Below are 12,568 nucleotides of genomic sequence, written 5' to 3' on the forward strand. Positions count from 1 at the left end.
TCCAGAGGAGAGAAAGTGAGGGCTGCCTGTCTGTGGGGATAGACCAGGATCACCTGGACAGGTAACACCAGCACGGCACAGCGCTCTGTCCTGCCAGCTTACTGACCTTCCCAGGACAGGAAGAGAACCCACGGGGAAGGAAACGATCAAACAGAAGCCCCATAGTTAGGGAGAAGGAGTTATTCAGCTTGGTGAAAATGAGTCTGACTTAACACAGAAGAAATAAAGTGGTTTAAAATTAACAACACAAATGTCAGCCCCATTGTGGGGATATTAAACTCTACATTTGACGACCTTCTGCAGAGTTTCATGCCTGGAGGAGGGACAGCACTGGGGTGACAGCACCTGCTACCGTGCAGAGAGGTCCCCAGCAGCCCCCTGGGGCTGGTGACAGCCCACCTAGCACAGCCTCCCCTCCTCACTGCTGACCCTCTGCACATGCTGTGCCAGGCAGCTGCTCCCTGGGCCAGCGCCCACCCAGCCACTGCCAGTGCTCACCAGGGAGATCTGTGTCCTGAGAACACAAACCCCCTCCTCACAGCCTGCCTGGCACAGGTGGGGGCTACAGGGCATCCCGGTCACCCCTCTCCTGGGCCAGGTGAGCAAAGGGCACCGGGCAAGGCCTGGCCAGCTCTGGTGGCAGAGCAGCATCACTCTGCCCCTCCAGCACTGAAAACACCCTCACAGAACCCATCCATGAGCAGAGAAACACACACTGCTCCTGTAAAAGTGACTTCAATTCCCCAAAGACTCATCCTGATGCCGGCAGGGACTGCTGGAATCTGCCACTGGAAACAGGATCAGTACAGTGCGGGCTCTGCAAGTGAGGGCACTGCGGCAAGGCAGCAGCGCCTCTGCTGCACAGCGAGGGCAGGGGGGTCACACCAGGGGTCACAGTCAGGGTGACAGCTTGCTCCTGTGTCCCCCTGCCCTGGCAAAGCCACCCTGGAGCCCTCTGGGAGCTGGGGCAACGAGCAGATGCTCGGGAGCTGAGGGGCTCGGGGAGCACAGGTGAACATGCCTGGGCCAGGAGGGAGAACACACGTGTGCACACGGCAGCGTGTGTGGCACAGCCAGAGCAGAGCCATTCGTAAATAATCCTTAATTAATACGATTCACAGGCCTGGATGGCTCAGTGGATTCCAGGCAGGGACAAGGCAACCTCCATTCTTCCACTTCTCAATTACAGCTTCGGGGAGGAAAGCAGGAACTGGCCAGGGTGAATTAGAGAGACTTTTGTCACGTTTAATATCACTTCATTTTGCAGACTGCTGACACAGCGGGATATCACAGCTTGGAATTTATGGTTCTTTTGAGAGACATGCGCAAAAAAAAAGGAGGAAAAAATACTCTGCCATCAGCACAAAACCATCAACTCTGCTGGGAAAGAGCTGGGGTCCGGGGGAGCCCCCAGGGATCCCCAGGTGAGCAGAACTCGGCAGGGCTGGGGTGCAGCACCAGCTTCAGGTGGGTGCATCAAGGGGTCCTGGGAGAGCCAGAGCTGCCCTCTGCCTGGGGTGTCCGTGTCCCCCAGGTCCCTGCTCCCTGCCCTCCTGAGGAGCAGTGGTGCTGGCAGTGCCAGGGATGGTGCTGCACGGTGTTATTCGGCCTCAGGGGGGTTTTATGCAAAATGACACACAATATAAATGACTGTTGTAAACAGAGAGTTTAATAAAGGGCTGTGTGTGAATTTTACAGCCTCCCCAAGGATAATTAAAATTATTTATCTACTTACCTAGCTTGCCACCAGAGCAGTCTATTAATTATTATCTATTACACAGGGCCTCCTTTGCATGCTGCTGGAGCACTGCCTGCCACCATCACCCACAAGAATGCCCAGCAGCACCAGGAGGGCTGAGAGCCATCACCACCCCAGGGTGATCCAGGGTGCTCTGCACCCCTCACAAACCCGGTGGGAGCATGAGGAGCTCAGGAGCAGTGTTTCTCTACCAACCTGTGGCCGGGTTTTTAAAACCTGGTTGGTTTTAAAACAGAACAGCTCTGCAGGGCCGGGAATGGAGTGGAGCCCCAGGCGGAGGGTGAGACAACGCTCTCCCTGCTCGACTCCAGCACTGGGCAGCCACAGGGGCCAGGGATGGTTGAGGGAGATGCCACCAGTATGCCCTGATTGTGCAGCCCCTTGAGGGCCAGAGGCCCCCAGGATAGTGCGGAGGGACAGCACGGGGCAGGGCAGAGGGGCTCCCGAGGAGAGGCAGCCGCAGCCGGTGCCGCAGCAGCCTGGCGCAGCGCTACCCGCTCCTCTCCAGCCGCGAGCAGTGTGACGGAGCGATCACCGGCGCCAGGCTCCGGCATCCCCCGGCTCCTCTCCGCACACAAGCACACCTCAGGGGGCTCCACTGTGCGGGTACTTAACGTTGCTTTATTAGCTTAATAAACCCAGCGATGCTGCCGGAATGTCCGAACGGGCCCTCCCCTCTGCCGGAGCGGCCGGAGCGAGGAGAACAGCCCCGGCAGCAGCAGCACCGGCCCCGGGCTCCCGCAGCCCGGCCAGGGGACCCAGAGCCCCCGGCCAGGGGACCCAGAGCAGGGAGTGGAGGATGCAGCTGCTCCCTGCCATCGTGGGCACCCCGAGTGTCAGCTCTGCCCGTGTGCCATTAATCACTGCTGCAATTGCTTTTCCTGCCCATCCTGCCCGGTCCCAGCACTGCCCTCGGCAGCCCCAGCGCCTGCCCGAGTGTTGCTGCTGCGGCACCTTGGGCTGCTGCCAGCACAGCCCTGCTGGGACCCCCTGCAGCCCCCAGGACATGCTGGGACTGGCATGTCCAGGACCTTCCCTCTTGCTGACCAAGCTCCAGCGGGTCGAAGTCCTGGTACTGAGGTCCTGGCTGGTGGCACAGGGCAGAGAGGCCCCAGAGCTGGTGGCAGCTCGGCAGAGGAACCTGCTGTCCCCCAGCAGCCATTGAGGCGTCACGGCTGCAGGAGAGTGGCTCTGTCATTAGAAGCTGGAGTCCCTCAGCAGCCTGCTGGGGGTATTTTCATCTCCCAGGGTGGCTCCTCTCGCTCAGCCCTGCAGGTCCTGGTTGGCGGCAGTGCCGGCTTCTCTTTGATCCTGCACAGTTACACTTCCAGTCTCACAATCTAATAAAAGCCATGTGATCGAATTCCAGGTCATTCCTCAAGGAAACAGACCCCCCCCTCCCCCACTGCCCAGCAGAACCCTGTCCCACTGCCCAGCCCTTACACCCTGCCTGGTCAGACCCACGGGCACAGAGTGGGCACACAGAGCCCTCCACTTGGCACCCACAGCAGCAGCTCCCAGAGGTGATACCAGCTCTGATACCACCAGAGGTGATACCAGCTCCTGCCAGCCCAGCCTGGCACGGCCCAGCCCGTCCTCACCACTGCACCATGGGGCAAACCCTTCCCTGAGCTGGGTTAGGAATTCTGGCCGTGACCCAAAACTCCTATTAACAAATCAAACCATAAAAACCCACAGCTGCAGCCAGGAGATTTCCCTCCATCAGCTGCTAATTTATGGGGTTACTGGTGTCAGCAGTTTGAAAGCAGCAAAATCCCATCAAAGAGCCACCCCAGCTCGGAGCTGGGCGCTTGAAAACAATCACAAACACACTTCTGAGGAGGCTGCTTGGGATGCAACTCCTTGATGTTTAATTATTAATATTCCAGGCAAACAAGTTAAATTCTACTGAAGAGAAGGAGAAGCCAGAGTTCGAAGTGAGCTGAAGGAGCATCATAAATCATCCCGGGAAGTGTTTGGCAGGAGCCCCACTGGAGCCACTCGTGCCGACAAGGAAGAGAGGGTCTGCCGTGCCCCGGGATCCTCGGCGGGGAGAACAGCGGCACCCAACACCCCTGAGACACGGAAAGGCTCCGGAGCAGCTTCCAAAGCTCCTGGACAGAGCAGGAGCAGGGAAGGGACGAGCACAGCAGCTCCTCAGCCCTCCCGACCGGTCCCGGCGGCTCTCCCGCATCCCCTCCGGCAGTGGCTGGTGCACCTCATGGCCCTCGGCACCACAGAAGCTGCTTCTGACATGCCTGTTTCTTAGCCCAGAGTATTTGGGGACATCCTGCTGGCTTTCCAGACTCCACCTGTCCCCCAAGCTCTGCACGGGGGATCCTGGGGCTCGGTGTGGCACCCAAATGCTGGCAGTGCAGCACCTCCTGCCTGTACCGATTCTGAGGCCAAATCCACGCTTTTCTACCTTTCTCCAGCTCCCAATTTCCTTCCCAATATGTCTTCTGAAATTCCTGCAAATTCCCTCAGCACAGTGCAGAAGGAGGATGACACACCGCTCTGCTGAGCCACCTTATACCTCTTACAGGGGTCACGGGAACCACTCACAACCACTTACTGGGGCACCCCTGTTCCCAGATCACGTACTTCAGCATTCTTCCCACTCCCCTGTCCCTCTCCTTTCCCCTCCTTGCAGTTTTGTTTTCCCCACCCAGCAGAAAGGACAGCAGCCAACACTTCTTGCTGCTTCATCTCGATTCAGTCAGTTTTATATCTCACAAATGCATGTGCAGATTTCTCCACTTCTTTATTTGTTCATTAAGACTCCAATAAAAGTGTTATAAAAATGCCCTTTTCTGTTGGTAATTGCAATTCCTGGTTTAATATGCGAGCAGTGCTGGCTCTCCTGAGAGACTCCCCGCGCTCTGTAAACACCAGGGCTGCCCAGCACAGCCAGCTGCGGGTCCAGCCACAGCCCCATCCTCCTCTCCTCTGCCTTTCTGCAGAGCAAATGCTTTTCGCTCTGATGTTCCCCACACTGAGCATCTGCCTCAGGCTGAAATTTTGAGCGAAGTTTTAGCAAAAACAGTTCAAACATTTCCGAGAACAAGGCAGAGGAAAAATGCTGTTTTGACACATTGGGGGAAAAAAAAGGTGTTCTACAGCCCTGGTGCTCAGGAGGCTTCCCAGCTCCTGTGGCCGGTAAGGAGCCGGAGCAGGGCTGGAGGCTGTGCGTGTCCCGGGTCCCTGCTCCCCCACTGAGCCCCCGCCCACCCTGGCAGCCACACACAGTGCCCAGCACTTCCTCTCCTCACAGAGTTGGGAAAGCCAAGAAAAGGCTGAAGCTGCAAAGCACCAGCAGAAGTCCCAGACAAGGCAGTGAGACAGCCCAGGTCCCCCAGTCCTTCTGGAGGCTGTGCTTAGTTCTGAGCACCCAGCAACAGTCACACACAAGAAATGCATCCTGTGCTGTGAATCGCTGGCACGCTGGATAATCTATAACCTGTTCTCAGGAACCAGATCCTCTGGTGCCCTGGCAGTGGGCACAGCCAGGGCTCTACACCTGCACTTGCACCTGCAAAATTCTCGAGTGCGAGGAGGACCGGGAGAGCAGGGGGGCACAAAGAGACCCCAGGAATGAACAGCAGCACAACACAGCACTGGAGTGGGCGCTCCCTTGGAACAGAAGGATTTGGGAACCAGCAAGCAGAAACTCCAACTTGTGGAGTGCAAACAGCTCCTGCCAGCGCTGCCGCAGGAGCAGAACGCACCCAGGAATCAGCTCGGCGAAAACTGCCTCCAACAGCACCCATCAGCACGAAAACCAACCTTCTAGCTGCTAATTCTGGATGACTGAACTGTGCAAAGCTCAAGATTTCTTTATGCCATCGTTTTTCACTCTAAAAAAATCAAGAAAATGCTGGGCTCTGGTGGCAAATGCCTATTCTGGAAGGAAGATGCTCTAGTGGATCAGACTGTTCTGGTACCGCATCACAATCTATCAAAGTCGGAGTCCCCAGAGCAAGAGAAATCAAAACATCATGAATAAAGTGCAACTGTAAGGCTGGGGTAGTCTGACAGTGTCAGCCCGAGCCTCCTGCCGTGCAGTGTGGTATCGATGCCTTCCCCTAATCAAGTCGATGCTGGCTGAGCGCGCTGCCGAAAGCGCATTTGCTCAATTAGAGGAGAACAAATAAGGCAACAAGCCAAGATGGAAGTGGTAAGCACAGTGCAGGGCTCCTGTGCCCGCTCCGTGGGCAGCCACGGGCTGCTCAGGCCTGTCCCTGCCCGCAGCTGGGATGGGGGATGCCCACCCTGCTCCCCTTCATCTCCCTGTCCCGATGCTGTGGGAACCAGCATCCATCCCAGCTGGTACTGCAGCCACCGAGGGACCCCACAGCTCGGGGCAGGGCGAAGCCACAGCCCAACATCCACATGTGGGACAACCTGCCCTCTGCTGAATGGGCACCACTGAGGATGTGCATGTGGGACCAGCACTCACAGGGACAGGGATCAAAGTCCACGCAAACACCGCACGGAGCTGTGCTGCCATCCCTCCCAGAAACACACAAATCCTGTTTGTGCACAATCCACCAGTGCCACGCTCCCTGTGCCAGAGCTCACTGCTGCTCCCAGCCTCAGGCTCCCCTCGAGGCTGCCCTGCTCCCGGGCTCACCACATCCCCATCGCTCTGATCCTCCCAACAGCTCCTGCTGCAGGCAGCGGGGGGTTCTGGCCCTCGTGTGGTGCCTCTGGCTCTCGGCTCACACTTTCAAAGGCAATTAGAAAAGCCCAAGATTTGTCAGCTGCGCCTGGAGCAGCCCGGCAGCACAGGAGGGCCGTGTGTCACATCTGCCCCTGCCCAGGTCACCCACCTCGGCACCAGGAACCACGGGAGAGGGATGAGGCAGATCAGTGCCCGATCCCCCTGCGCAGCCCTGGGAGCCAGGCCGAGCACAGAACCCACAGCTGGAAACACCCTGCAGCCTCGGCTGCCCTGGCTGCAGCAGCACAGGCTGGCCAGGCACCCCGCGCCACCAGGAGGGCACAGGGGAGTCCCCAGGGACCCCCCAGCTCTCACCCTGCCCTGAGCACCCTGCAGCTGCTGGAGGCTTAGCCCTGCCACCTCCCACGCTGACAGCGAGCAGCCCAGTGGGTCCTGGTCGGAGCTGGCACTGAGTGCTGCCATTTGGAGCATGGGATAGAAGAACACAAAGGAAAACTCCCTCTCCCAAGAAGGAAGAGTAGGAGAGACAGACGACCACAGGCAATAGAGTTTGGTGCATGGTCAGTGCATGGAGCTGGGCCAGTCAACATGGAAAACAGTGGGAAATATGGGCAGGTGTAGCAGAAGCTCCAGCAGGATGGAGGAGCCAGGCAGATGGCAATGCAGGAGTTGGGATGGAGACCCAAGACCATGGCAAAAGGGATGGCAAAAAGTGGAGAGGAGAGCAGCCATGGGCAGGACTGGGCACCTCATGCCCTGAGCACAGAACCTGATTTACGCCAGCCCTGTGGCTCATTCCTGGCCTATCTCCTCTAGGGAAGGGCAAGGGCTGCACAGCTTTGAGAGACCTTCACTGCCCAGGAGCGACCAGCAAAGAGCCACAGCCAGTCCAGGGCACCAGTGCAGAGCTTGTGCCGGGCACCTCCAACAGCCCATCAGCACAGGGATTAAAAACTCTCCTGCATGGCGTCTGAGCTGGGCTCCCGGGGCTGGCAAGTGTAAGAGCAGGGCTGTAACAGAAAATCTCCATGTGGCTCCATCCAGTCTAAGCAGCAGCATCAGATCAGTGCAGCCTAAAGCCCCTGGTGCCAAGAGCTCCCAGCCTTGCTGGCAGTGCTGAGCCGAGAAGAGGAGCAGGCAGGGTGTGGGGGCAGCTCACGGCACCACAGGATGTGCCAACACCACCACTTCAGAGAGCTTCAGAGGGCAGCACCGAGCCTGGCTTCACCCTGCAAGGCTGATGGGAAGCCAGGGAGGGGAAGGACGGGGCTCGGCTCAGCCAGTGCCCCGTGTCAAACCAGCCACAGCTCTGAGCAGAGCCAGACCAGCCCTACTGGCAGCACTGCAAAGGCAGAGGGGCCTCAGAGAGAGTCCAGCTCCGTGAGCTGCAGCAGCAGCAAGCCCGGGGCTCCTCACCCACGCTGGGCAGAGCGGCCACGATCCATGGCTGCAGCACACAGAGCTCCTGCAGGCTCCTAAAGCTCCTCCTCACAGCCAGGCCTCTCTCTGCTCCTGCCCAGGAGCCACTCAGACATTTTTTCACAGGTTTTAAAGCTCTGTCACATCCCACTGAGCCCCAGCTCTCACTAACAGATCTAAATCCGCAGCCCGGACTGTGGGATTTCCAGCTGGCCACCATCCCTGCCAGTGCAATGGGGATGGATTAGGGCACCTCAGCCTGGCCACAGTGATAATCCTCTGCCTTATCAGCACGGGAGGCACTGGAGAGAAGGGTGCTGGAGATCACGGGGACCCCGTGCCAGGGCTGCCTGTATGGGAGGGAGCTCCTGCCTGGCCGCGGGTGCCGATCCTGCGGCACAGCTCCTCTTCTGCTGCACCAACCCCAGCAAAGGCCAGCAAAGAGCCTTTTCCCACCAGGGAACTCAGCACTGGGAGATGAGGGACTTCAGCACTGGGAGATGAGGGCTGGCAGGGCAAGGGGACAGCCCCAGGGGGAGCGGGCACAGAGCAGTCTCTGTGCTAATGCAATTAGTTAAAGCAGTTAAATGATGACTCCAAGTCGGCGCTAAACGCGCAGCACTGGCCACACCAGAGCCTTCTCATGCTGGCGCTCCCATCACGCCTGCCAGGCACCCACACTCCCTTCACCCCCTGCCCTGCAAACCCCCACCTTGTCCTGCAGGCCCCCTGCCCACCCACTCCATTGCTGGGAACGTGCAGGGCACCAGCACAGCAGAAGGATTTAATTGCATGTCAAAATTAAATCTCTTTTGATGAAGAACAATTCAACTATGGCTCTGCCTAATCAAATTAACAAAGTCTTTTTTGATTTTCAATTATCTTCTTCGCTGGAACACTTTATCCGCTGCTCCTGCGATGCAGCTGACAAGCCCCGACTGACAATTGAGGTGTTTTGCCGCACATCAGCGAGGCAGGGTGACCGTGGGGCTTCTCCGCCCCCCCACCCCGAGCCCAGCCAGGAGACAACTGCAGCAAACACGCAGGACAAAGTGACAACGGCAGCCCCTCACTGTGGCACAGCTGGGGCCGGGCCAGCTCCTCGCCTCGCTGGGCTGGGAGGGACCAGCCCACCCTCAGCACCCGCACGAGCGCTGCAACAACACCTCCAGCATCCCACCGCAGCCTGGAGACGTGGGGACAGCCAGCAGTGAGGCCAGTCCCACCTGGAGATGTGAGGACAGCCAGCAGTGAGGCCAGTCCCACCCATCTGTGCCCCAACAGTGACAGCAGGAGAGGTGAGCCCGGGGAGCCCACTCAGCACCTTCCTGGGGAGAAAACTCCAGATAAAAGCACCCATCACCTCTGCAGGTGACCCATCACCGCCCACCTGGAGCCCCCGTTGTTGCGGTGTGATGTCATGGCTTGCGTCAGTTCCCCCGGTTTCTCCCTGCCATCTCCTTCCCCAGGTGGGGTGTCCAGTTCCCCTGGTTTCTCCCTGAAATCTCCTTCCCCAGGTGGGGTGTCAATCACCCTTCCTTTCCCCACCCTTGACCCCCGCTGGGCACTGTCTATCAAACCAGAAATTCCAAGGGGAGCATCGAGTGATTGGCAGGTTCAAAGGATGCTCTCCACCCCCTGGGGGGCCATTGGCCCACCCAGGTGTCCCTCTCACCTGAGACCCCCCTCCCCCTGTACCCGGCTGGTGCTCCCTGGGTCCCCTCCCCTGCCCCTCTGCCCAGGTAAAAGGGCGAGCAGAGCACGCGGTCGGAGTTCTGTTGGAGGGTTCTGTGGAGGTGTTGCAGGCCCGAAATAAAAACTCTGGATTAAAAACTCTCCATCAGGATCCATTCCTTTCTTCACCTCGCCTTAAAGGTTTCTCCAGCTCAGGGAGGCCTGAGGAGTGACCCCCTCACAGCAAGCTCCAGCCGTAAGCACTGGAGCTCGGGACGTGCCCGGACTTGTCCCCACGCTCGGCTGCAGGCACAGGGAACTGAACAGCGTCTCTGGGGAGGAAGGACACAGGTGCCGCTGTTTGGTCAGTAGCTGGGACCAGGCAGACCAAGGCAGTCCCGCCAGTAATACTGGTACACTCCAATACCCCGTGCTGCCCAGAGCGTGCCAGCCCTCGAGGCAGGGCTGCAGCTCACTGAGGGGACACCGGCAGGATGAAACCTGGCCCTGCCAGCCCCCATTCCCTGCTGGCCAGCTGTCCCTCAGCTGTCACACTCAAAGGTCACTTTTAGGAGCAGAAATTACTTGTGTGAAAGCATCAAGAGGCTGGTGAACCTGTCCCAGGGCACAGGGTCCTGCCCTGCTCTGCCCTGGCGGGGGGCTGCAGTGCAGACCACTGGTGCTGAGCACCAGGACATTGTGTCAGGAGGATGAGGAAGGACAGAAGATGCCTGAGCCTGCCCGACCACCGTGATGGGCAGGTGCTGACAGTCTGCAGGCAGCAGACAAGCACCGAGGCTGTCCAGGGACACCTCCACCCCTTCCCCTGCTTCCAGCGGTGCCAGGCACTTGGTGAGGATGGATCTCCCTCTGCTCCCACTCTGGACAGGCCCCAGGAAACTGCAGGAGATGACAGTTGGGACCCAGGAATCCCAGAAGAGCTGGCTCATCCCAGCACTCTCAGCCAGGCTGTGCACCCACCACAGGCCCTGGAGCTGCTCTGAGCTTCCTGCAGCTGCAGAGACATTAAGCTGTGATGGCAGGACAAAATGTATTAAAAGATGCTAATTTAATTAAAAGAACACAACAACAGCTAAATGAGCAAGAACACCTCTGCAAGCAGGGTACACATAGCAGCACGGGGGATGCCGTGGGGCCCCACAGCAGAAGCACAGACTGAGCTCTGAGCTCCCTTCTGCACCAGCACAGGTTCCAGGGATCCTCTCACCTCCTCGTCCCTCCTGGGGTGCTGAGCACACCCACCCACGGCTCTCCCTGGGATTATCTGCCAGCTCACAGCCAGCAGCACCTCCTCCTCCTCCTCCTCGGCGTGTTCCCAAACCCAGTCTGCAGGATCCCATCCCGCTGCAGCCCCTGGGCAGGGAGCCTTGCCTCGCTGGTACCTGCAGGCACAGTGGGGCTGGAGCTGAGCTCAGCTCCCTCCACGGAGCCTGCAGGCAGGGGGACAGCTCCTGGGGGTCCCCTGCACAGCACAGGTTTGCACCTCAGGGCTGTCCTACACCCCAGCACTGTCCTGCACCCCGGAGCTATCCTGCAGCGGCTCCAGTGTAGCTCTGGCACCTTTTCTGCGTTATTGAGCTGTTTTGGAGGGAAACCTTCATCCACATCGATCTGGGGTGAAGCAGCGTCCCTGCCTGCCTGGGGCTGGCAAATACCCAGAGCAGCCTGCTCTTCCCTCCTGCCAGGGGGTCTGTGCGGGGTCCCCCTGTGCCCCAGACCACGGGGTCACACACAGGTCACACGGGGTCACACATCAGGGTCACAATCAGGGTCACAATCGGGGTCACACCTGGTTCACACTCGGGGTCATACTCAGGTCACACTGGGGTCACACTCAGGATCACGCTTAGGGTCACACTCGGGTCACACCCAGGTCACACCCGGGTCACAGCCGGGGGGGGGGGTGGGTCCCGCAGTCCCCAGTGCGCGCACACACTGCCCCCTGCCGGCCCCAGCGCTGCCCGCAGCCGAGACCCCCGGGCCGGACCCCCCTGCCCGCAGCCCGTAGCGGGGTCCCAGCGGGGACAGCCACGCGTTGGATACGCACAGCCAGGACAGGAGCCAGGGCGCACAGGAGGCTGAGCACGACTTTCAGAGCCTGCCCGGGATTGTGTGAACACCCTGCGGGGCCCATGGCTGGGACGCTCTCTGGAGCTGCCCAGCTGAGGAGGGGCAGCGCCCCCTGAGCCCACCTGGCTCTGCACCACAGGGACACAGCACGACCCAGGCCAGGCCAACAGAAGCCAGTTTGGCTCCAGGGTGAGCTGGGCTGGTGGGACAGGAACAGCAGGAGCAGCAGGAGCAGCAGCCCCCTCCCTCCTCTGTCATCCTAATTTTTTAAGATTTTCTAAGCCTTCTGATGTTTGAATTCTTGTAACGAACTTTCTCACACACTTTCTGTAAATAACTTATTGTTTTGCATTCTTTTATAGAAGAAGAAAAATTTGATAGATTATTAGTTTGTCCAGTGTTATTGGAGAGATGGCACTTTCACCTTCCAATCCACTGTCACCTTTGGAAATCTATAAATGTTAGAGTCAGAAAATAAACTCCCCTTTTTACCTCAAGAACAACAGCGTGTTCATGTCGTGTTTTTCTGTGTCTCATAGTGACACTCCTCCCCACACTGGGCAGGGCAGAGGGGCTGGAGGAACACGAGGATGCTGCTCCTCCACAGCTTCCACAGGAGCATTGGATTCTGTCTTCATGGGTGAAGGGATGGGCTCCCATTCCCAGGTCTCTCCACTTCCAATCCCTTTTGTGCCTTTTCCAAAGAGGGGCTGATCACATCCTGGCAGATGCTGGGAGCAGACGCCTAATGGAGGCCATCTGCCACATTTCACAGGGAAAATTATTCAAACTCGCTAGGACTTTAATTTAATCAGCTGGCTCTGAAGTGGGCACCGGGCGATCATGGGAGCAGGTGTGAGCCCGGACCAGCGAGGTGAGAGCTCCAGCCCCGCTCACACAGTGAGAACAGGAGCTGCTAGTGCTGTGAGCCCACCTGGCAC

General features: G+C 58.6%; 1 protein-coding gene across 5 annotated transcripts in view; it reads right to left on the reverse strand.

Moving 5' to 3' along the window:
* RBFOX3 (RNA binding fox-1 homolog 3) overlaps nucleotides 1-12,568 on the reverse strand; it is a 130,177-nt gene that overhangs the window by 36,174 nt on the left and 81,435 nt on the right. The gene's annotated exons all lie outside the window — the stretch shown is intronic.

The sequence above is a fragment of the Pyrgilauda ruficollis genome, unplaced genomic scaffold (genome assembly GCF_017590135.1).
Source record: "Pyrgilauda ruficollis isolate IOZ18807 unplaced genomic scaffold, ASM1759013v1 scaffold72, whole genome shotgun sequence".
NCBI lineage: Eukaryota > Metazoa > Chordata > Aves > Passeriformes > Passeridae > Pyrgilauda > Pyrgilauda ruficollis.